General features: G+C 36.0%; 1 long non-coding RNA gene across 2 annotated transcripts; it reads right to left on the bottom strand.

The window, feature by feature from the left end:
• Nucleotides 1-8,876: 8,876 nt before the first annotated feature.
• LOC133516787 (uncharacterized) lies at nt 8,877-19,745 on the bottom strand. 2 transcript variants are annotated; one of them, XR_009799280.1, is made up of 4 exons: nt 19,279-19,745; nt 17,730-17,829; nt 16,201-16,436; nt 8,877-9,338 (listed from the first exon to the last, which is right to left on the bottom strand). It is a non-coding gene; the product is annotated as an uncharacterized LOC133516787 (long non-coding RNA). The 2 variants fall into 2 exon arrangements; XR_009799279.1 differs by lacking the exon at nt 8,877-9,338 and having other exon boundaries at nt 16,083-16,436.
• Between the last annotated feature and the right edge of the window lie 3,309 nt (nt 19,746-23,054).

Raw genomic sequence — 23,054 nt, forward strand, 5'->3', positions numbered from 1 at the left:
TAGAAAACAATCATTTTCAAAACATACCAAGTTTGGGCTTCTCCAGATACCTACGATACCGTTAATTTTTTTTAAGTATACCTATTTAATATTCTCATATCTATCTATAAAAAATATGATTTAATATTCGGAGTCCTCTCAAGGCGGCTCTACTGATTTTTCTTTAATAAAACAAGTGTAAACAGGTTGTGAAGGGCAACAGGAATCTACCGATATGTCATTTTAAAAAATCCGGCAAGTATCCTAAACTACAGGGTGTACTGAATCATCAGTAATTAAACCCATAACCCTACTTTCTGGTTAAGTCACAGTCGTGTAAAATGTTGATATTGGGGTAGATCATATCCTTACTGTTCATAGGAGGGGTTTTTTATATTTTTATTTATGTTAATTATTTTATTAGATTTAATTTAGTTGTTAAATTGAATAGAAAATAGTTTTCAAATATTGTAAGTTAAAAAAAATGTATAGACAAATGTGAAATTCATATTCTCCCTAGTTTCCTATTAAGAGAATGTCCCCTGGAAGGGTATAAGCGCTAAACCTATACCTATTCAGCAAATATTTTTAATAACAAGATGTGGTTTCCGCAGAGATATTTTGTCAAGAATTTAATAAGCTTTAATGTTTTCTTACACCATATTTTCGTAGATAACGTAGATTTTTAGTAAAACGCGAATTTCTTCAGAATGGTACATATTTTCTAAGATGGCTGCGATTCCTCGAGGTCCGCAAATGTCAAATGGAATGGACATGAATAAGGGCCCTCTTATTTACATACATACCAAATTTCAGGACTTTCCAAGAGATTTCGAGGTTTATTCTATTACGATTGTGCTATATAGTGTGTTTGTTCCTATAGTCCGAAAGTAGGTACCGCGACGCGTAGGTACACAGATAAAAAAGATATCTTAATTCAAAACGCAAAACTCTCTTGCGCACGGTTGCTTAAATAAAATAATAAATTGCTTAGCCCAATAAATATGTCTTGAGTTAAAAACAACATAATTTTTAAAAGGAGAATAAAAATTATTTAGTTTTATCTTTACACATTTTTAAAGCGAATGGTAGTGATTTGAATTAAGATATTAATTATTCGCCGAAAGAAAAAAAAGTCTTAGAAAGAGATATAGCACGCTCTTAAAAAACGGTTTTATCTTGAGTAACTCTACCTCAAACCAAAAATATTACTAAATTCCAAAGAAGAACCACCAAATTTTTCCTTTGAGACTTTTAAGTTTTTAGGCAAGAGCGATTAATTCTTGGTTTGATGTTTTCAATTTACAGTCAAGAGCTAAAGCTTTTTAAAAAAAGACGCACCAAAACTTTGGTTTGAGACTTTAAAATTTTTATACAAGAGCCATTAATTCTTAGTTTGATGTTTTCAACCTACAGTCAAGACTAAGACTAAGCTATTTCAAAGAAGAAGCACCAAAATTTTCCTTTGAGACTTTAAGTTTTTAGACAAGAGCGATAAATTCTTGGTTTGATGTTTTCAACCTACAGTCAAGAGCCAAAGCTATTTCAAAGAAGAAGCACCAAAATGTTGCTTTGAGACTTAAGTTTTTATGCAAAAGCGATTAATTCTTGGTTTGATGTTGTCAATATACAGTCAAGAGCCAAAGCTATTTAAAAGAAAAAGCACCAAAACTTTGGTATGAGACTTTTACATAAAATAGTATCAATAAATTTGATGAAGGGGACAAGAGCGCTGGTGGCCTAGCGGTAAGAGCGTATGACTTGCAATCCGGAGGTCGCGGGTTCAAACCCCGGCTCGTACATTATGAGTTTTTCGGAACTTCTGTACGAACATTTGATATTCACCAGTCGCTTTTCGGTGAAGAAGAAAAACATCGTGAGGTAACCGGGCTAATCCCAATAAGGCCTCTAGTTTAACTAGTGCCTACGCCAATTCTCGGGATTAGTTTCCAAGCGGACCCCAGGCTCCCATGAGCCGTGGCAAAATGCCGGGACAACGCGAGGAAGAAGAAGAAGATAAAGAGGATTATTGAAAACTACAAAGATTTCAACGAATGACGAAAACCATGCTGGTTTAAGAAAATTCATTCTTTATTCAAGACATACTAAACTTGGCGCTAAGAGATTTCAGCTCTAGATATAAATAATATCATATTTCACATTGAGTAACGCACTCTTGAACCAATACTTTTTCTTGTTTTTATGGAGAAATATAATTCTCAATTCAATTATGAGTATCTAATTCTTTAAGTATTGCACTAAGACAGTTAGGTTCAATTTAAAAAATACAATGCTTAAAACAAAACGTAAACGCTCTTGGTGAGAATAATGAGCTTTTTTAAAAAAAACTTTTTATAGCTCGGATAGAGAATTTAATTTTTTAGCTTAAATAATAAACTTTGAAATATTTTATATCTTGACGCAAGAATTTTATTGTTTCCTTATATAGGAAACACAAAATGTCTTGACACAAGAGTATTTACTTCGCTGGAGAACTATTTTTTTTCTATGTATGTACCTATTTATTTTATTAAATAGAGAACGTCATTTTTGATTTGCTCACGTTTTTTTTCAAAGCTCTAAATTGTTTTTCCTTTAAAGAGCATTTTTCATTTAAAAAAGGTTTTCCACCCCAGCTTGGAGCATATATGCCACAATTACCCCGGATTATATTTTATCATGAATGATGATAACTAAGTATATAGTAGGTATAGATAAAAATTAATAAATTATGGTTTCGTATCATGGTTATTGAGGTTTAATATTAAAAATTGTTGTCTAGCGTGCACTAACAATGTAGTTACACTTAAGTACATCATTTTGCTGGGGAAGTGTCACTCTTACTCTACTTTCATTAAAGATCTTAAATACCATCTACAGGGTGACCTTAGCCATTGGACAAACCCTGAAATCCCACGTAGGGTTACTTCTCAGGAATGCTCTGACTTAATTTTTTTTTTTTATTAGAACAAAAGATAAAAATATATGTTTTTCGAACAAAAGTTATTTGCAATAATCGACAACAAAACGAAACAGACTGTGTTAATCTTTGGCAGTGTTTTTGACAATTTGTTCGAAATATTTGATAATGATGACATTTTTCAAAAGTCAGAAGTATGGAGTGTGGAATTAAGAGGAGTGACATCTCTTATGGTAGAACTGTTGCAAAAGTGTCCAGCTGTGAGCTATAAATAATAGTTCCAAATCTCTCCAGAGTAGCGCTAGAGTAGCTAAGAACCTAGGCGTTATTGACGGAGTGAAATGCGCTGTCTATGATTTGATATTTTTGTTCAAGTATTCTAGTTATTGTAGCGCCACTTATTTAAGGTTTTTTGATGACACTTTTTGGTACATGGAGATTTATTTCCTTACCTCCACCTTCCGTAGTCAGAAGCTTTATTAGGGTCATAAATAAAAAAGATAAAAAGGTCGAAGAAGGTTCCATACTTTATTATTATTTGAGGATATTATTACCTTAAATTAGGAGCTACTAACACATACAGGCTGCTTCAAAGTAAAAAAATGGTAATTTGTTAATTTCTTCGAAACCGCTACACCGGTTGTTATGATAATTTGTACACTGGTTCTATATACCCTAATGCATATGTACAGTCAGCGTCAAATACTTCGTAGCAGTCAAAGTAGCCAAATAGTTCGGTACACCATATATTTAGTATGGTGTACCGAACTATTTGGCCACTTTGACTGCTACGAAGTATTTGACGCTGACTGTACATTTCGGCTTTGTCCAATGGCTAGGGACACACTGTATAAATCATCAAACTAACATGAAGCACATTGTTTTCAGCTAAAGTTGAACCTTATAATATTGTACTTTAGGGCAAAGTTAGAAATCTAACTTTATGATCTTGATCTATTTGTTCAAAGTTAATTTTTACAAAATTATGTCACACTTACCCATATTGACCTTAACTGCCTCCTCCTTCCTCGAGTTCACCCCCAACCAACAGAACTTTTTCGTACTTAAAACTTACATATTAGGTACCAAAGGAACATGTAGACCAAGTTTCAATACCCGAATATATATGATAATATATGTAGAATAAGTTTCTTATTTTACCCGAATGACATTATGTTCGTATTGAATAATTCGTCAGAGGTATTATGAAAAATATTTGTTGGGGTTAGATATGAGATTCTTAGGTTTTATTTGAGGTATATTTTAATAAATAAAAATTGCACGATATTATATCTGGAGGAACCAAAACTTGGTATGTTTGGAAAATTATTTTTTATTATAATTTTAAAAAGTGACTGAAAAGCGATATCTTTTTAGAATTTGCTAAAAAAAACATTTTATTTGATACCACACACGATAGGTTTCTGAACAAAAAATAATAATTTTGCCAGGCTTTCCACATGGACCAACTACGTATGCACAACTGGTTGTGCCATTAAAAATATGTATTCCTAATGGCACAACTACGCACAACTGGCACAACTAAGCACAACTAATGTGCTCTCGAACCATTTCTTATAACACAACTACAATCAAAAGAGGAAATAGATAATTAATATGTGCTCCTCCGATGTTGCTTATGTCCATGGGGGGCGATGACTGCTTCCCATCAGGCGGCTCGTTTGCAGCCTATTAGGCTATTACATAAAAAAAAATCCTCTTTAGATATTGACAGTGATAATGGCCACTATTCTCACTTATCTTTGCATTATAATATTATTAATAATTGAGCGAAATTGGAACAATTTCGTCGAGGCTCCTAATAATTCTCTCAGGTTTAACGAGGAGTACACAAATGATTGATTTAAAGTTGGTAAATTACAGGTAGTTGTGTAATTAGGAACTAAAATTAAATCCTTGATAAACCAGTTGTGTCTATGGGAAGGATTTCGAAAAAATATTCCTTATGGCACAACCAGTTGTGCATACGAAGTTGGTCCATGAGGGAAGCCTGGCCATACAAAAAAATTTGGCGTCATAACTCCTGTCCCATTTTTTTTATTCTACGAGTCAACGGGTCAAATTGATTCAAATGTTCTAAAATTTCGAGAGAATTTCGGGGTGTGCCGCTAGGACTATCATTGTGAATGACCCGATCTATATTTCGATAAGTTTAAAATTGATTGAATTTATTGCATGAAAAAGATAAGACATTTTAACTAAACTCGATCTAATAACTACGCCTGTTACGATCAATAACCTTTATTCGCAGTTATCTTATATCGGTCTAGTCTATTGCGACTTGCGACGCTAACCGATGATACAATTAATCCGATTGATAAGATTGCTCAAAACAAGCGTTTATTAACTCGATTAAGAACCTCAATTAAGGTAAGCAGTTCCGGTTCCTGCTGTACGACTTGTCATTACGGCTACTACGTAATAAAATACGCTTTAAGTAAACTTGTTTAGAGTTGATTTTTCATAATCTCATAACATGTCACGCTATCATTAGTCACCGCATCACGTTATCCTCACGACTTTATGACTAATTTATAAATACCATATCATCAAATCCTCTTTTCACGCTATCACGCGTAACTGGTGATAAAGAATGATTTTAAGTCGTGAAGATTATTCTTAAAGATTAAGTTTAATTGATGCAAATAAATATATAGTCAATATACTTAGATTATTAATGTTATCAAACATGATTACAATCATCATTGGATTTTTTGATACCTATTACAATACCTACATTGTACATTAAATGCAAACACGGTAATTGTTTCTCAATCATCATTTAATAATTGTTACATCACACATCTATATCTATATAAACTATTTCTTCTATTTAACTTTCTAAATGCGTGTGTCCTGTACCCCTAGTGTAAATAAATTCGATTTCCAAACGTGACGTACGCGTTTGCGTTTAGTCTCATTTTGTATTGGATTTCGAAAGAGCGCGCCAAGCGGGACGTTTTGGAAACTCAAAACCCAAACTAGGGGTACTGTACCCCTAGTGTAACTTTGATCGACATCATAACGTGACGAACGCGTTTGCGTTAAGTCTCATTTTGTATAGGATTTTGAGTTTCCAAAACGTCCCGCTTGGCGCGCTCTTTCGAAATCCAACACAAAATGAGACTAAACGCAAACGCGTACGTCACGTTTGGAAATCGAATTTATTTACACTAGGGGTACTGACTAACTGTACCCCTAGTGTAAATATTTTCGACAGCGAAACTTAACGTACGCGTTTGCGTTAAGTCTCATTTTTACGTGACGTTTTGGAAAGTCAAAAATCTCATACAAAATGAGACTAAACGCAAACGCGTACGTCACGTTTCGAAATCGAATTTATTTACACTAGGGGTACTGAACTATCAACGCAGAGCGGAAATTACAAAACATTGGAAGTTAAAATTAGCACATCAAGTTACATTTAATGTGTACAAGAAATAAGAAGCGATTCTGAATACAACTAAGGGGGTAAAATAGGGGATGAAAATTTGTATGTGGTACATGATTTATTTTAAGCTAGGAGCTTATAACTTCGTAGAAACATATTTTATTCAAAAAGGAGAAAATAAATTTCAGTGTTTTCGATAACGCAGGGTGGTAAAAAAGGGGTTGAAAATTTGTATGGAATCAAACACGTTTTTGAGTGGGAGAATTTCAACATTGTATTGTATAATGGCATTTGAACACAAGAAATATTACGTCAGTTTAAAACATCAATCAAATATTTATTTGCTATAAGTAAGCACAGTTGCATGCAAGCAAATAGGTACAGTTTAATTCACTTATAATACATCACACCATATTCATATCATTTATTGCACGTGTGTGTTTACAGTAGGTCTTATTTGTATCTTAGGTTACAACATGCACCCGCTAGGGCATAGCATCATTGTTGTTACTTAAATAATACTTAATATAACATCTTATAATTTAAATATAACATTTTGACATTATTAGTATTAAACTCGATTTATTAAATAATATGAATTAATGAGCTTTCTTGTAATAAAAATACCTTGATTGCCTTATAAAATAATTCATAATTATTGTGCGACTTGGTGTTGTTTGGCAGCTTATTGTGTCACCAAACAATGCCAACGAACCCATTTTCATAAGCAACCTCAAAATTGCACCGTTGGGCCGTCTCAACATGCAACAAAAATAAGCAAACAAAAACATACAAGAACTCTGACCATTTTAAGCCAGTCAGGAGGTCCTGAATATAGATATATTGGTGGTCTAAATACCGCACAGCAAAGTAGAAAACTGTTCAACTGATGTGGGTTTATGCAAACATGCGGCCCTACCAGCTACAGAATGGGAATGGGAGAGAAAGTCGATCATCTCCTGAATGGCAACCAATTTCAACTTTCTAGGGAATTTTTCTTTCTTTTTTTTGATGTGTATACATGTACCTACATCGTAAGTATAGATGCATAAACTAGTGCGCTTGCGCCTAAAACCTTGTCAAAGCACTCTTGGACGTATGTATAGTTGTAAGTTCTTGTGACGAATCGCATAACAAACATTGATTATACGCATTTTTAAATCAATTTTACTATAACATTCCCCCCCTCATATCTTAGCACATACCTCCTCGATTCGAGGTAATGGATATTTGTCGATTATTAAATCTTTATTTAATGTGACTGAATAATCGCCGGCTATCCTCACTTTGCCAACGATAGGTCTTGTAACACCGGTCACCCTCGTGACTCTTCATGCCGCATACGGAGCACCGGGAAGCCTCTCGCTGGTTATCACGGCCCGCCGCCGGAGCCCGCGCGCCGCCGCCGCCGCCGCGCCGCGCTCCACCGCTGCCGCCTGCCGCGTACCGCCCGTCACTGCTCGCTCGATATAGGGGCTCCTCCTTGATGGAGCTGGTACCGGCCATCACAGCCTTTGCTTCCTTAGCAGATTCTGCTTTCTTCGCTATTTCCAAGGCCTGTCCAATTTTAATCGACGATGCATCTTGCTCGGATAATTTGTCACGTTCAGAGCCTGAACCTAAGCCTAGGACAAAACGATCTGCTACAATCGTTTCTAAGGCGGTCCCGAACTCACAGTAGCTAGCTAGACCTCTCAATCGTGCCGCCCAGTCTCCTAAAGTTTCGCCTACGTTCCTTGTCGCTCCATAAAAACGTGCCTTATCTGCATATGTGCACTTCTTCTGCTTAAAATGATCGTCCAGATATTTAATCAGCTGGTCATAAGCCCAATAACTTTTCATGTAACTAATTCTAATTTCAAATTTTCTCTTAAAATACATTTTAGCATTTTTTTACTGAAGCTTCGGCCATTCCGTTACTGTATATGAATAATGGTACGACAACGCAAGAATTAGTTTCTAAACTCAAGCGTTTATTTGCATTTTTTGGGTTACCACATGCATTGGTTTCAGATAATGATGCTAAAATAAATTGTAAAGAATTCATTACGTTTTGTTCCAGTAACAGCCAATATATTACGTCACCCATTTATCACCCGAACAGTAATGGAATGGCGGAAGCTTCAGTAAAAATTTGCAAAAAAATACTAAAATGTATTTTAAGAGAAAATTTGAAATTAGAATTAGTACATGAAAAGTTATTGGGCTATTTATTCGAGTATTAAATCAGCAATAGCAATACACGGTCGTTTTACTTCCATACATCCCAATTTGTAGTTTCGGCTCTGCGTTGATTAGTCAATCAGTTAGGACACGTGCATTTATATATACATGTATACATTTATTTATGTATTGATTAAAAGTTATGAACGAAAGTTATAGAGGGAATTGCTTGGAACACAATTTTTTGACTTCTTAACTTTGTTTGGACAAGTTATCCTAACTCCTCCTTCCCTAGTTTCCGCACCTCCCGGTGAACAAATCAAAGTCCCTTGCCGTAGCCCTTGAAAGTGTATTTAGAGCTCTCGACTTTATGATATCCACACCAGTGAAGCTGCTAGGCCGTGTTAGGTATCCTTTTCGTATCAATGGGGGTGCTGAATTCATTTATAGTATCTCATTGACATTGACACCATTCAGAGGATAACATTGAGAGCCCCAAATAAATATTAAAGAGAGAATATCTCGAAAACTATTCAAGATATCGAAAACGTGACTTAATTAAACTTGTAGCCAATTTAATCAGCTTTCGATTTGTGTAAGTAGTCATGTCGCTAAGATCCAAAGTTTCCAAGATATAGGTAAAAACCGAAAAATGGGACCTTCTCCCCCCCTTTCCCACTCGGCTCAAGGGCTACGACCGGTGACTTTTGATATGTTCACCTCCAAACTACCTTGTCCAAACAAAGTTACGGAGTCAATAATTGTGTTCTAAGCTTTTACCTCAATACCTTCTTTTTGCTTGGCTTTATGCGGAAAAGTTGTGCCCCGGTTTCCAATGAAGCTGTCTCGATGAGTATTATTTGCCTGTGGAAAGAAAGGTACAGTCAGCGATGAAAGCTTGTACCAAAACTGAAATTTTTGCCAAAAACTTATTTGTGTATAAAAATATACTGTAGGTACCTATTTTATTTATGATATTCAATACTTTAAGTGTAAACAAGGAATAATAATGCCATAACTCCAGCATGTGTACCAAATAAACGCTTTATAGATATGTTTATATTTTATTTACGAATACAGAAGTATAAAGTTACATCTACCTAAATTATATTATAATAAAACTTAATAGATCACATAAACAAATAAATATGAGATTCAGTCAGTACTTCTCGTTAACTCTTATAAATACTAAAGCAGACACGCTTTCCATATAGATTATCGTACATTAACTCGCCTGCGATTTCTCTATTTCTTCTTCACGTGCCATCTCCGTCCAGGAGGTTGGCGACCATATGTCTATATGTCTCTCTATGTTCAGTCATGCGAATTAGTCCATCTATGCTCTTCACTTTGAACCAGTCTCTTATATTTTTAGTCCATGATGTGCGCCTTCTACCACGACCACGCTTCCCTTCAATTATTAATTTCAGTATTAGGTTGTATTTATCTCTATTGCATTCGCATAATTAGGTACCTATATTGGCGGTCCCGGATTTATGCGTGTTGGGGCTATAAGGAAATATGACGATGTATACAAATGTCCGCTTGCATAATTTCGTCCCTGTATAATTTTGAGAAAGTATAAAAATGTCGACATGTAAGTATATTAGACGAAATATAAAGATGTTGCGACAATAGACTAAAAGAAAATATGACGATGTATACAAATTTGTATATTTTTGACAGAGTATAAAAATGTCCACAAAAAAACTGAAGCTCGAAAAAGTCGGGTCTCGCAATAAAAGGAATAATAGTATTTTTCTGCTTAATTTCCTTTAACATCAATAAATATAATTCATTATTCCGATAGACATGTACAAAATATTTCTATAGTAGGACATATGAATGTAGCTTTTAAATTATGACTTTTATATTAAAAAGGCATGTGGATGCTCAATACTTTTGGCCAAGGCTGTATATACATACAAATTTATGAACTCGACTGTACTTTCTGACAACCGTATGCCTTTTAAAAGGTTCAATTAAAATACCTACAAATAAAAATGATTGCACACATTTTGGATCCACTGGGCATAGTATTGCTTTGACTCTCAGTAATGAATAATGATTCTACACGTATTTAAGAATAGTTATTTGTGCAACAAGAGAGGAAAGTTAGTTTTTCTTGCGAGTGTTGATTTTGAGTCCCACGCTCACGCTCAACGTGGGACTCAAAAACACGAGATGTAAAATAACTTTGCTCTCGTGTGACACATTCAACTTTTCACCCCAGTAGTGAGAAAAAAAAAAAAAAAAAAAAAATATAATTAAAGAAAAATTAATATCAAGTAAAGTTTTTATTCATGTATTCATGGCCTTCAATAAATTAAAAAGCTACTTTGTCTCACTTCCTGGAGTGACGTAAGTAGGCGTGTTCGAGCTGCTGAGGTGAAAAATTAATTTCTCATCACACTTGCTCGTAAAAGATCTTATTTCATACAGGGGTCCTGAAGGAAGGCCTTATTGAGCCCGCGGGAGTTATGGTTAGGTTAGTTACTTTTGACTTTAATGGTCGAATTAAGATTTCGTAGACGAAGTTAGTCTGTATCCTTTTCACTGTAGGCTCCCGACTTTACTAGAACATTTATTATAGTTCAGAAACGCGCACGTGACCCTCCTAAAATAGCAATATCCATAGACTACGAAGACCGCTTAGCGTTGCTTGTTAGTCTGCATAGGCTACTGAGGCCACAATCGAGAAATAAGTCCAAAATCTGAATTTAGCAAGGAGCAAATACGAGATGTCGCTGACCGGCCGGCAGCGTACGAAGCTGGCGCGGCTGATCGCCTATCTTGGTTAAGTACTTTTACAAGTATCTTACATACTTTTTGCCTTGTGTTTTTTACTTCCTCGGAAATGTGATGAAAAACATTGCGGGCAGTAAGGGGATTACAAACTCGACTCATTGAAAGCCTTCCTTCGGCGTCGGGCTTCAAATAGACCCGCGTTACTAATGTGATTGTATCTACTTAATTTGAAATTTCTGACATTTTTATTCATATATTTTAATTTATTGGACAATCATTTTATTCTAATTTTATTTTATATTTTAAATATTTTATTCAGTTCAGTTTTTAGGGTTCCGTAGCCAAATGGCAAAAAACTATAGACCGATTTCGGTCACTTCCATACTCTGTAAGAGTATGGAACGTGTACTGAATAACCGACTCCTGGCATACCTAGAAGCGAACGACCTGCTCAGTGACCGGCAGTACGGGTTCCGCCGAGGCCGGTCTACTGGAGATCTTCTAGCGTATGCCACCCACATCTGGAGTGAGGCCATCGAAAAGAATGGAGAGGCTTTAGCCGTCTCTCTAGATATATCGAAGGCTTTTGACAGGATCTGGCACGAGGGCCTTATTAGCAAGCTACCGTCCTTCGGTTTTCCCCCTAGTTTTTGTGACTGGGTATCAGACTTTCTGAGGGATCGATCGATTCGTGTGGTCATTAATGGCTGCTCGTCCGATCAATTGGCAATCAATGCCGGAGTCCCTCAGGGGTCCGTGCTTTCAGCGACCCTTTTCCTGCTCCACATAAACGACCTGCTGAAACCAGGTACGTTCGGATATGCAGATGACACTACGGTTGTTGAAAGCTACATACCCAATTCACGAGCTAGTGGAGTCCAAATACAGTCGCTCAGGGAGGCAATGGTCGAACGCATGAACGTGTCACTAATGGCAGTCTCTGATTGGGGTGAAGAAAATTTGGTCTCGTTCAATGCTAGTAAGACCCAGGCGTGTCTTATCTCCGCCAAACGGAGTCCATTCCATCTGACTCCTACTTTCCGAAATGTATCCCTTCCGATAACCGACCATCTTGAGCTTCTCGGAATCTCGCTGACTTCGAAACTCAACTTCGGCCCGCACATCGAGTCGAAAGCACAGTTAGCAGCAAAAAAGCTGGGCATCCTCAACAAGGTGAGGCAGTATTTTACACCTAGGCAACTGCTCGACCTTTACCTAGCACAAGTGCGATCGTGTGTGGAATACTGTTCGCATCTGTGGGATGGTTCAGCAAAATACCAGCTTGAGGCACTCGAGTCAGTTGAGAGGAGAGCCAAGAGAATCATTAATGATGACGATCTGACGAATGCTCGACTCCAAAGTCTGGAGCATCGTCGCAAGGTTGCCAGCCTAACGATCTTTTACAGGATACATTTCGGAGAGTGTGCCGAGGAACTGCACAACCTTATTCCTCCGTCCCCATTTCACCATCGGACTACCAGACAATCGGCACTCCGGCACCGCTTCATGGTAGGTATTCCACAAATACGCACGAAGCGTTTTGCTTCAACATTTCTTATGCGAACTGCCAAGGAGTGGAATGCCCTGCCCGAGTCTGTGTTTCCGCATGAGTACAATCTGGGTCTCTTCAAGGCTAGGGTAAATAGGTATCTCATAGGTAAGCGTGCTCCACCGTAGACCGCATCATCACTTACCATCAGGTGAGATCGTGGTCAAACGCTTGCCTATCGTTATAAAAAAAAAAAAAAAAAAAACGGAATCCTTATAGATTCGTCATGTCCGTCTGTCTGTCCGATTATGTCACCGCCACTTTTTTCCGAAACTATAAGGGCTATACTGTTCAAACTTGGTAAGTAGATGTATTCTATGAACCGCATTAGGATTTTTACACAAAAATAGAAAAAAAAAAACAATAAATTTTGGGGGTTCCTCATACTTAGAACTGAAACTCAAAAAATCTTTTTTCATCAAACCCATACGTGTGGGGTATCTATGGATAGGTCTTTAAAAATGATATTGAGGTTTCTAATATCATTTTTTTCTAAACTGAATAGTTTGCGCGAGAGACACTTCCAAAGTGGTAAAATGTGTGTCCCCCCCCCCCCCCCCCCGTAACTTCTAAAATAACAGAATGAAAAATGTAATAAAAATATATGATATACATTGCCATGCAAACTTCCACCGAAAATTGGTTTGAACGTGATCGAGTAAGTAGTTTTTTTTTTAATACCGTTAAATACGCCAAGTTTGCCACCAGGGGGAACATTGCCCAAAACACAATTTCTAAGGCAATCTACTAATATCTAAAAAAGTTACAAAATTATGGCAACATTGATGACATTGGTAGAAAGTAAACTATACCTGTGGCAACACAGAATAGCGCGTGCACTCCTGACTTCATTCAGTAACCAGTCGGGACTTGTCGAGTACGGAGTGTATTTTTGCGGGCCAATTACTGAGAAATTTTGGAAGGGAATTGTACATCATGGCGAATACACAGGTATGTTGAATCGATTGTATGTAATGTAAAACCATGAGCTGAGTATTTTGATGCTAGGTTCGTTACTGTAACTAGTATATTGCAAAAGTTATGCTGATGGGCAAAATTACCCAGTAATGTACCGTCGTATGAGTGTCAACATTGCCCGTAGTAAAAAAATGCTTAGGGTTGACACTTTTTTTTACAAACTTTTTTTTTTATTAATGTGCAAATCTTGCAATATTTGTATGTACGTACATATGTTCGGATCAAATCTTGCAAGCCATTTTTCGACCACTTTTTGGTATCCGATTGAGCTGAGATTATAGCATACTACTTCTACTTCTACTACCAGTGACAATACAATCTGGTAGTGACATTCTGGTTCAACCGGGATCGTCTCCGCATGAGGAATTCTTTTTTTTTTCTATGGTTAATATATAATGGAGTCGAAAACTATAGTTTCATTTTTGATTACTGGCCGTTTTTCAGAAAAAAAATTGAATAACTATTTTGACATACCACACGTTTGAACGCATTTGCCTTATGCCTTAGTCTTCCGTAAAAAAGTGAAAAACGTAGAGTTGACAGCTGCCAGTTGTCAAATATTGCTTCCTCATTGGTTACAACTACGACTTTGTTTGTACGCGGTTCAGCTGTGTGTGTCAGTGTGTGACATTTGGCAACTGGCAGCTGTCAACTCGACATTTTTACTTTTTTACGACAGACTAAGGCATCTAAGCTATAAATGCGTTCAAACGTGTGTTATGTCAAAATAAATATTCAAAAAAATATTTTTACAAAACCACAAGTAATTAAAAAAGTAGCTAGAGTTCTGAACTCCATTATGTGTCTATTAAAAAAAAAAATAGTAATGGCCACTTCAGAAAACTTAAGGTAACCAATTGAAATTTGGTTGGTACATATATAGATCTCAGTTGACAATACAAGTACAGTCAACAAAAAGCACAGTCAGCGAAAAAAAGCTATTAGATTCTGCTATTAGATTTTTATATAACGTTATTGAAATAAACAACTTTGCGCCTTATTAATATTTTTTGTTTCTTACCTACCCTACCAACTTTGTGCAAATTAATGTTCAGTTTTTATTATCTTCTCAATTTTGACAACCCTAGCACTTTTAAATCGCTACACGCCGTTTGTATGAAGAAGAAAAAATGTACAGGCTAACATTGCCCACTCATTTTAATAGGAAAGTATTTCGAGTATGTATTATTATGTCGAGTAAATTTTTGAACCGATCGCCTTCATTGCCAAAATACTTTCATTGGTTTTTATGGCAACCAAATAAGGTCTATAGTTGCGCTAAAAATCACGGTGGGCAATGTTGGCTAAAAGTCCAGATAACTTTACCCGACCTCAAAATCGGTCATATGATGGAGAAAACGTTGACTAAAGTTAAATTTGCAGTTAAATTTAAATGCGCATGATCTCGGTGTTACCACAGATACATAAATATTTCCGAGGTTTCATACAAAAAACTAGAAATTTTTTAGTTTTTCCCAAAAAAGTGGGCAAAGTTGGCGTATTTCACGGTACGTCACAAAATTAAAAAAAAAATTTTTTTCATCAAACCCATACGTGTGGGGTATCTATGGATAGGTCTTCAAAAATTATATTTAGGTTCCTAATATCATTTTTTTCTAAACTAAATAGTTTGCGCGAGGGACACTTCCAAAGTGAAAAAATGTGTGTCTTATTTTGTAAATGACCGTAATGTTCAAATATTTCAAATTGTCTTTACAGTTTTAATTTTTCCTTTTTTACATTGCAATGTGATACTCGTAGGACCTATGTTGTCTTAAATAAACGGATTATTAGTATTATAATCCCCTTATGGGCGCATACCATGCAGTGCGCGCCAACCTCTAGCAACTGGTCCAGCCAGGCAGGCCTAGTGGGCGAGTAAATACTCAGTATTTACTCGCCTACTTTTACTCAATTTAGCAGTATTTACTCGTTTATTATCATTTTTTACTCCTTACATGTAACTAATTGTCACAAAAAAAGTCAAAAACCACCGAAGTTAAATGAGTCTTTAAAAATAACTTGAATGTTTCTAAACACTTTTTTGGATAAATTGAATACTTTTGGAAAAACCCCGTTTCTAAAGGCCGAAATAATGTTTATCCCTCTGTAACTTTAACTACGCATTATCACAAATTGCCTCTTATTGATGATTACGCTTTTTTTCAAAAATTAAGCGTCCTTTTTATTATGTAAATATTCTTAATATACGTTAACACTCTTCAATAAAAAACAATTTAGTTCTTAAATCTCACTATTTTCAATATTTTATTAGCAATCGTTTTTACTCACCTCAATGAGTAAATACGAGTATTTATAGGGTGCTTTGAGTAAATACTTAGCTTTGAGTAAATACTGAGTAAATACTTAGCTTTGAGTAAATACTGAGTAAATACTTAGCTTTGAGTACATACTAAATAAATACTCAGTAAATACTTAGTATTTACTCACCCCTACCCATCTCTAGGCAGGCGCGGAGCAGTGGACACGGCCGCCCGACAGAGCACGTGCCACTTCGCACCAGTTTCGCCGCGCGCTATCAAAACGTGATCTTATTTGTATAACCGTATCGCTTCAATTTCTAATTTCCTATCTTCTGTATCGTCCTGGTTCTTTCTGCATTATATCTTTGTTCATTTCTTCTATCTACGTGTTTTCTTCGGACGCCTGCAACCTTCTGCCTAGACCTGATAATTAAATAGCGTTCAAATCATACTATAACTTCTTACCGCCCTTAGGGCGCTATGTCCTATTGCTTCCTTGCTCTCTTTTTAAGACTGGTAAATACTAGTGGCTCTGAGCTGTAGACCTCTGGTAAATACTAGTGGCTCTGAGCTGTAGAACTCGCGAACCCCTATAGCTCCGACATTTTCCAAAAACTGAATCAACCGAAAAAAATCTATTTAACCATCGAACCTGCTCCCAATAACTATTTCATGAAAACTGTAGAGGAGAACATCCGCATTTTTTCCCAAGCTGAATTGGAGACCTCCGCTAACGCTCGGCCAAAATTATCTACAAAATGGATGCCAGAGATTGTGCCTCATTTTTTAAGTCAAAATTTTCAACAAAATAGACTTAATAATACAACATAACAATATATCTTTATATGATAAAGTCGAAAGGAAATATTAAGTTCATTAGGCAATGTTTTTTCGATAATACTGCAATTTAATATTACTATTCCTTAGTGTATCCTTCATATGTCATAAGGTATATAAAATTGGAGACTGAGTAATTATTGTGCACTTAATATTTCAATTTAACTTGTGCAATACAGTAAAAATAATACAAGTAATTATTATTCATAACATAGTAGAAAACTACATACTTAGTTGGTATTTGTGGAGCCAAGACAAAAGAAAGGCCTTGTGACTTAAAACTTTCCTTCATATATATAATCCATATCAGGCATTAATGGATAAACAAGTTAAATGAGCTTACATGGATGATGCTACTTTGTCCTACCTAACAAGGGGCATTCCAGAAAAATTACATGTATGTGACGCTATTTCTTTAACAGCTTAGATAAAGTTAAGAAGCTGATATTTGGCATGATGTAGTTGAATAAGTTAGCTTTCAATTAAACAATATATGATACAGATTCCTGCAGGTTATTAAGGTAGCTGCCATACATGTTACATTCCCGACAAAGTAAACCTTTTTGTGGAATGCCCCTCAAACATCAATGGTTTTACAATTTAACACAGTTCTTATGCATGGTTGTAGGGCAGTACTTATCAGGTACAACACAGGCTACTCAGGAAGGCACACTTCATAGCCCTTTGAAGTCTGCCTTTCAAAATGTGAATAAATATGCTCATATTTATTCACATTTTGAAATGATTAAAATAAACAACAGCTAAATGTGCCGCCCTTATGGCATGCATAGTTGCCATATTTATATTTGACAATTCTAACATTTACGTAAGATGTACTGAGCAATAGCTACACAAGTAAGTAATTTTTAGGTGTTGTACCTAACTAACGTCGCTTCCTCTTGTCATGCCGACGTGGACGATTGGCTTGTCGTACCGGAGATGACTGTTCTGAGCTGGAATCATCACTGTCCGTGTATTCCTGAAAATAAATAGTAAATTATAGTAAAACACAAGGAAGCGCTGGTGGCCTAGTGGTAAGAGCGTGCAACTTGCAATCCAGAGGTCGCGGGTTCAAACCCTGGCTAATAACAATGAGTTTTTTGGAACTTATGTACGAAATGTCATTTGATATTTACCAGTCGCTTTTCGGTGAAGGAAAACATCGTGAGGAAACCGGATTAATCCCAATAAGGCCTAGTTTACGCTCTGGGTTGGAAGGTCAGATGGCAGTCGCTTTCGTGAAAACTAGCGCCTACGCCACTTCTCAGGGTTTAGTTGCCAAGCGGACCCCAGGTTCCCATGAGCCGTGGCAAAATGCTGGGACAACACGAGGAAGAATAGGAGGAGTAAAACACAAAATATTACAAACATTTATTCTACAGACACAATCATGTTTCTTCAGACCTAGCCTTTCACTAAGGATTTCCTAAATTTTTTTTGTAGTTTTACTCCCTTGCAAATGAAGGTATTTTCAGTGTTATTCTAGGATAGAGCTAGCAAACTGATTTTGGAACAGCAACTGGTTGTTTGGGTACCCCCGCCTACAACAGTTACTATCCCTATCATATCATATCATATAATTTATTCAGTATCCCTACTGGTATTTGGTATGGAGATAGCTTGAAGTTAGAGAAGGATAATTACTGCCAAGTGTATTACAAACCAAAGTTTCTTTTAATTACTTCATAAAAAATAGTTGTCAGAAATGCATTAATTATTTGAATTGTATAACTTTATTTATGATTGGGATGACCGACTCTTTCTTTCATTACAAATTAAAAAGCAGCTTGCACAAAAAGAAACCAGGTCATTCCTATTTGCATTTTATATACTACAGAAAGAGCAAACACCGCTCTAAAAGAAAAAGTGTATTATGTTTAGCGACCAAAATCTATAATAAATTGCCAGATAGAATTAAAACATTGCCAATACAACAATTTAAGAAAAAGCTAGGTAATCTACTTATTGATAAATGTTTTTATTGAATATTAGATTTTTTGACATACAAAATCATTGTAATTTAGATTTAATTTATATTTAAAAGAAAATTCACGACAGATAATGTATTGGAAATGTTTTTAATTTATATAATGAATGATTTAACTGTTATTATTTAAAAATATCAATATTTAATTTTATGTTTTATTAATTACCTAGTTAAGATATTGTATAAATTAGTTTAAGGACATGTTTTTGTACGCCAAAAGGCAAAACATAACTAGTGATACCAAATTGATAATTTTGTACACCACTGTAACAGTTTCACCTATGTTTTACAAATAAACTTTTATAGAATAATTCAAATATTTTTGTATCACTGGTCAACAGTTATAAAAATTTTAAAATATAGCGCAATTTTGTGGAAATTCATATGGAAGGAGCCCTTAGGAACTCCGGTAAGGAAAGGCATAAACAATAATTTGATCACCTTTTCATTATCAATCGGCTCACACTGTTCGTCGGTCAAAGCAACACAAGCCAGTAGACATATCACTTGAAAAGCTGCACCAAGGTATAGGCCATATCTTATCACCGTGCTCATTAAATCTTCAGCACCAATCTCGCTCATTATTATGAGGTTGCGGTTCTTAATTACTTAGAAACGATCAATAAACGTCTTACACTCGCGAAAGTGTCTTCGGTACGTAAAATCAATTAAATTTTAATTTGTTTCGTTTCATCTACTTACTCAAAACGCAAACCGTTTTTTTTTATTTGACATTGATTCATTGATTGACCGGACCGGGACAATGACAGATATCTGCAGCAGTGTTGCCAGGTGTGCGGAAGAGAATTATCGTATTTGAGTGTCAAAATTATCGTACCAATGAAAAAAATATCGTACGCCTATCAAAAAGACACTACTCCCAAAATTTCTTGCAAAATAAGCTAACATGTCCAGTCGCCATCAGATATATCGGAGCGGCCAAGGTGTCCAAATATTTCTGAGCAAGACTAAATTTCTATAAATTCTGCACTCTCCAAATGCCATTTATATCGCAACTACTGCAATGCCATAAACATCTGAGCATGCTGTTTTTCAATAATTTCTTTGCATACGTCCAGTCAAAAATATCTGATCGAACAAAATACCAAACGTATCTAAGCAACAAAGGCGTTCACAAATATCTGTTCATTTGAGAAGAATATACTGTATATTATATGCCTTACGTCGTATAATTGTTAGATTTATGTTTTTAGATTTTTATACGTTTAGTAATGAATAAACTTAAAAACTGCTGTGCCGATTTCAAAAACTCTTTCACCATTGGAAAGCTACGATCCGTGCGACGCCGGGACGGGCCGCTAGTACAGTCGCCATCAGATACATCTGAGCTATCAGGGTGCTCATAAATATCTGAACATGGACTCTAACGCTTTGGAAATAGAGACGTGTTCAGATATTTATGAGTACTTCTAAAAAAAGCTCACATATATCTAATGGCGACTGTACTATATATACTAATATTAGAAAGAAGAAAGATTTGTTTGTTTGTATTGAATAGGCTCCGAAAATACTGGACAAACTGTAGCAAGAATACTTGCCATACCTTACCAGGGTGCCATGTGATTCTATTTTTTATATTTGTAACTACTGTATGTACCATGGTTTGCAATAAATGTTTCTATTTCTATTTCAATTTGAAAAATTCTTTCACCGTTGGTAAGCTACACTCTTTGCGAGTATCATAGGCTATACATATTAGGGCTTTTTCACTTTCAGGGTCACCCAATTAGCTTAGCTGTCAAAAAAAGGTTAAATCGGTGGTCAGTGTTGTGACGACAATTAAGCTTTAAATTTAAACTTAAACTACTTTTTTGTGCTTAATTCATAAACATTATGCGTTATTGTACTATAAATTCGTGAATAAAGTTGACCCTCATAAAGATTTCATGCTTAATTGTCGTCACACACCTGACCACCGATTTAACTTTTATTTGACAATTAAGTTGTGTGCACCTAAAATTGAAACTAATTAGAGAAATATTAGGGATCCGTACTAAAAATTGCCGTGAACCCTGCGAAGCGGGACGGGGTGCTCGTAAATAATATTTGCATTGTATGTATTCGATTGGTTATTTTTTTATCACTCGAATGCAGTGGACAGGCATCTTTATAAGGTAGTTAGTATTTAAGTAAGAGTGGTTTCGCACTAAATTCGATACCGCTCTACATTTTGAAACTCCTAAGCCAAGGGTTAAGGGTTGGTCAAGACCAACTAACATTGGAATAAAACTATCAATTAATTTTATTGTATTAATTTTATTTATTATAATTTCTAAGTACCGAGTACTAAAACTTAATGTATACATACTCGTATTTTATTAAAATTGTCTTCAGTATTTAGTGTAACCACCATCAGCATTCCTCACCGCCCTCAGCCGGTGTTTCATGGAGCCCACAAGTTTCGCACAGTAATCGCGGCCCCTGAAAGACTCCCACACAGCGAGTGCATGTCGTCTTAATTGTTCTTTCATCCTACACTGGTCAGTATCCCACTCCTGGACCATTTTCCCCCACAAATTCTCTATTGGGTTGAGATCTGGACTTTTCGCGGGCATTTTGATTCGTGTAATTGTCTCTCTGTGTTCATGAAGCCATGCTTGCACTAGCCGAGAGTTGTGAACAGAGCTATTGTCTTGCATAAATGTCACACGACGGTTCGGATAACATATGTCTACACTGGGCAGGAATGAATCTTCGAGTATTTCCACATAATCCTTGGCATTCATCCTTCGACATCCAACCCCAGAAGCCAATAGTTATCCGTCCGCTACGTCTATCAGGTACTACATGTCGTGCATGGTATCGAGTATTATCTGGCCTCCATAGTGTTAACCTGCCATTGTCAGACGAACAAAACACCTTTTCGTCCATAAAAAGGACATCATCGAAGTTTTTATTGCGATTGGAGACTGCAAACTGCAGCCTTTCATCCATATGTCTTTGGGTAAGAGCTGGCTTCCGCGCAGGCACTCGGTTTTGTAAACCTCCTTCTTTGAGCCGTCTTCGTATTGTACTACTTGAGACATTGAATTCACCAGAAAACTGGGTGGTATTAATGAAACGTTCGTTCCGGGCCTTTTCTAATATATTTACGTCTTGGAGACGCGTTGTCGACCTTGGACGCCCAAATGACACGTGGTTGCTTAGTCCAGCTTCCTGCTGGAACCTTTCTAACCATAAATAGACGGTGTTTCTCTGTAAAAAAACACATATTTTTAATACCAGTCTTCTTTATAGCGGTAGATAAAATAGAAAACGATTTCAAAGTACTTACTGCTATTCCGAGTTCGTTGGCAATATCTGTAACGGGTAAGCCATCATTTTTCAAATCTATTATTTTCTTTTTAACATCGTTGTCAATACGATACGGATATGCCATTATTCAATTTAAAATCGCAAATGTATTTCACAAAAGCTGCAGATTATTGAAATCTGACAGAAAAAATTGTCAATATTAAATATGGAAAAACGATTAGACTATTAAGAGTATGCAAAGGAGTTTTCAAATCAAAGACAAATTACTAACAGTCTTCTCTAATTGGTTAAGTCAACTTAATCCCACAGTCAAACCGTGAAAACTGTTTTGTGGGACCCTTTATTTGTGTAAGCTGTATCTTTTTCAAGCTAATAAATAAATAATAATAAAATAATAACTATATGTATAAGTCAAATGCTGGCCGCTGAAACTTAGGTGTCATTAAAGTAGCACTTATAGTAGAGCATAGTCGCAGAAATGTGTTGATTAGACACGATTTTCAAGTGCCTTTTCAGATAGGATGAAATAAACTAATACCTACTTCGTACATTCATAGTTTTGACAAGTCTAAATTGCAGGAAACTGCCCCAATCAATGTTGCCTGACCACATAATATACCATACCATTCAACGTAATAACTACTCCCAATACTAGCGTCTTTGTTAAGAACTGCTTGGCGTGTTGAGTTTGAGTAACTAAATTATACCAACAGCTTTTTCAAAAGCAAACCGCAGATTCGGTCTTTCCCGCCAGAGCATCATATTTTCTGGAACAAACTTTCCTGTTTTTTGGGTACCGTAGCATAAATTGCAAAATGGAACCTAAAAATAGATTTAAATACGTTCAAAATAACTTGGCGATTTCTATACTATGACGGTGGAAAACAAGCACACGGCCCAGCTAGGCAGTCACCGTAGTCTAAGTATACACAGAATAATAT

The sequence above is a fragment of the Cydia pomonella genome, chromosome 4 (genome assembly GCF_033807575.1).
Source record: "Cydia pomonella isolate Wapato2018A chromosome 4, ilCydPomo1, whole genome shotgun sequence".
Classification (NCBI taxonomy): domain Eukaryota; kingdom Metazoa; phylum Arthropoda; class Insecta; order Lepidoptera; family Tortricidae; genus Cydia; species Cydia pomonella.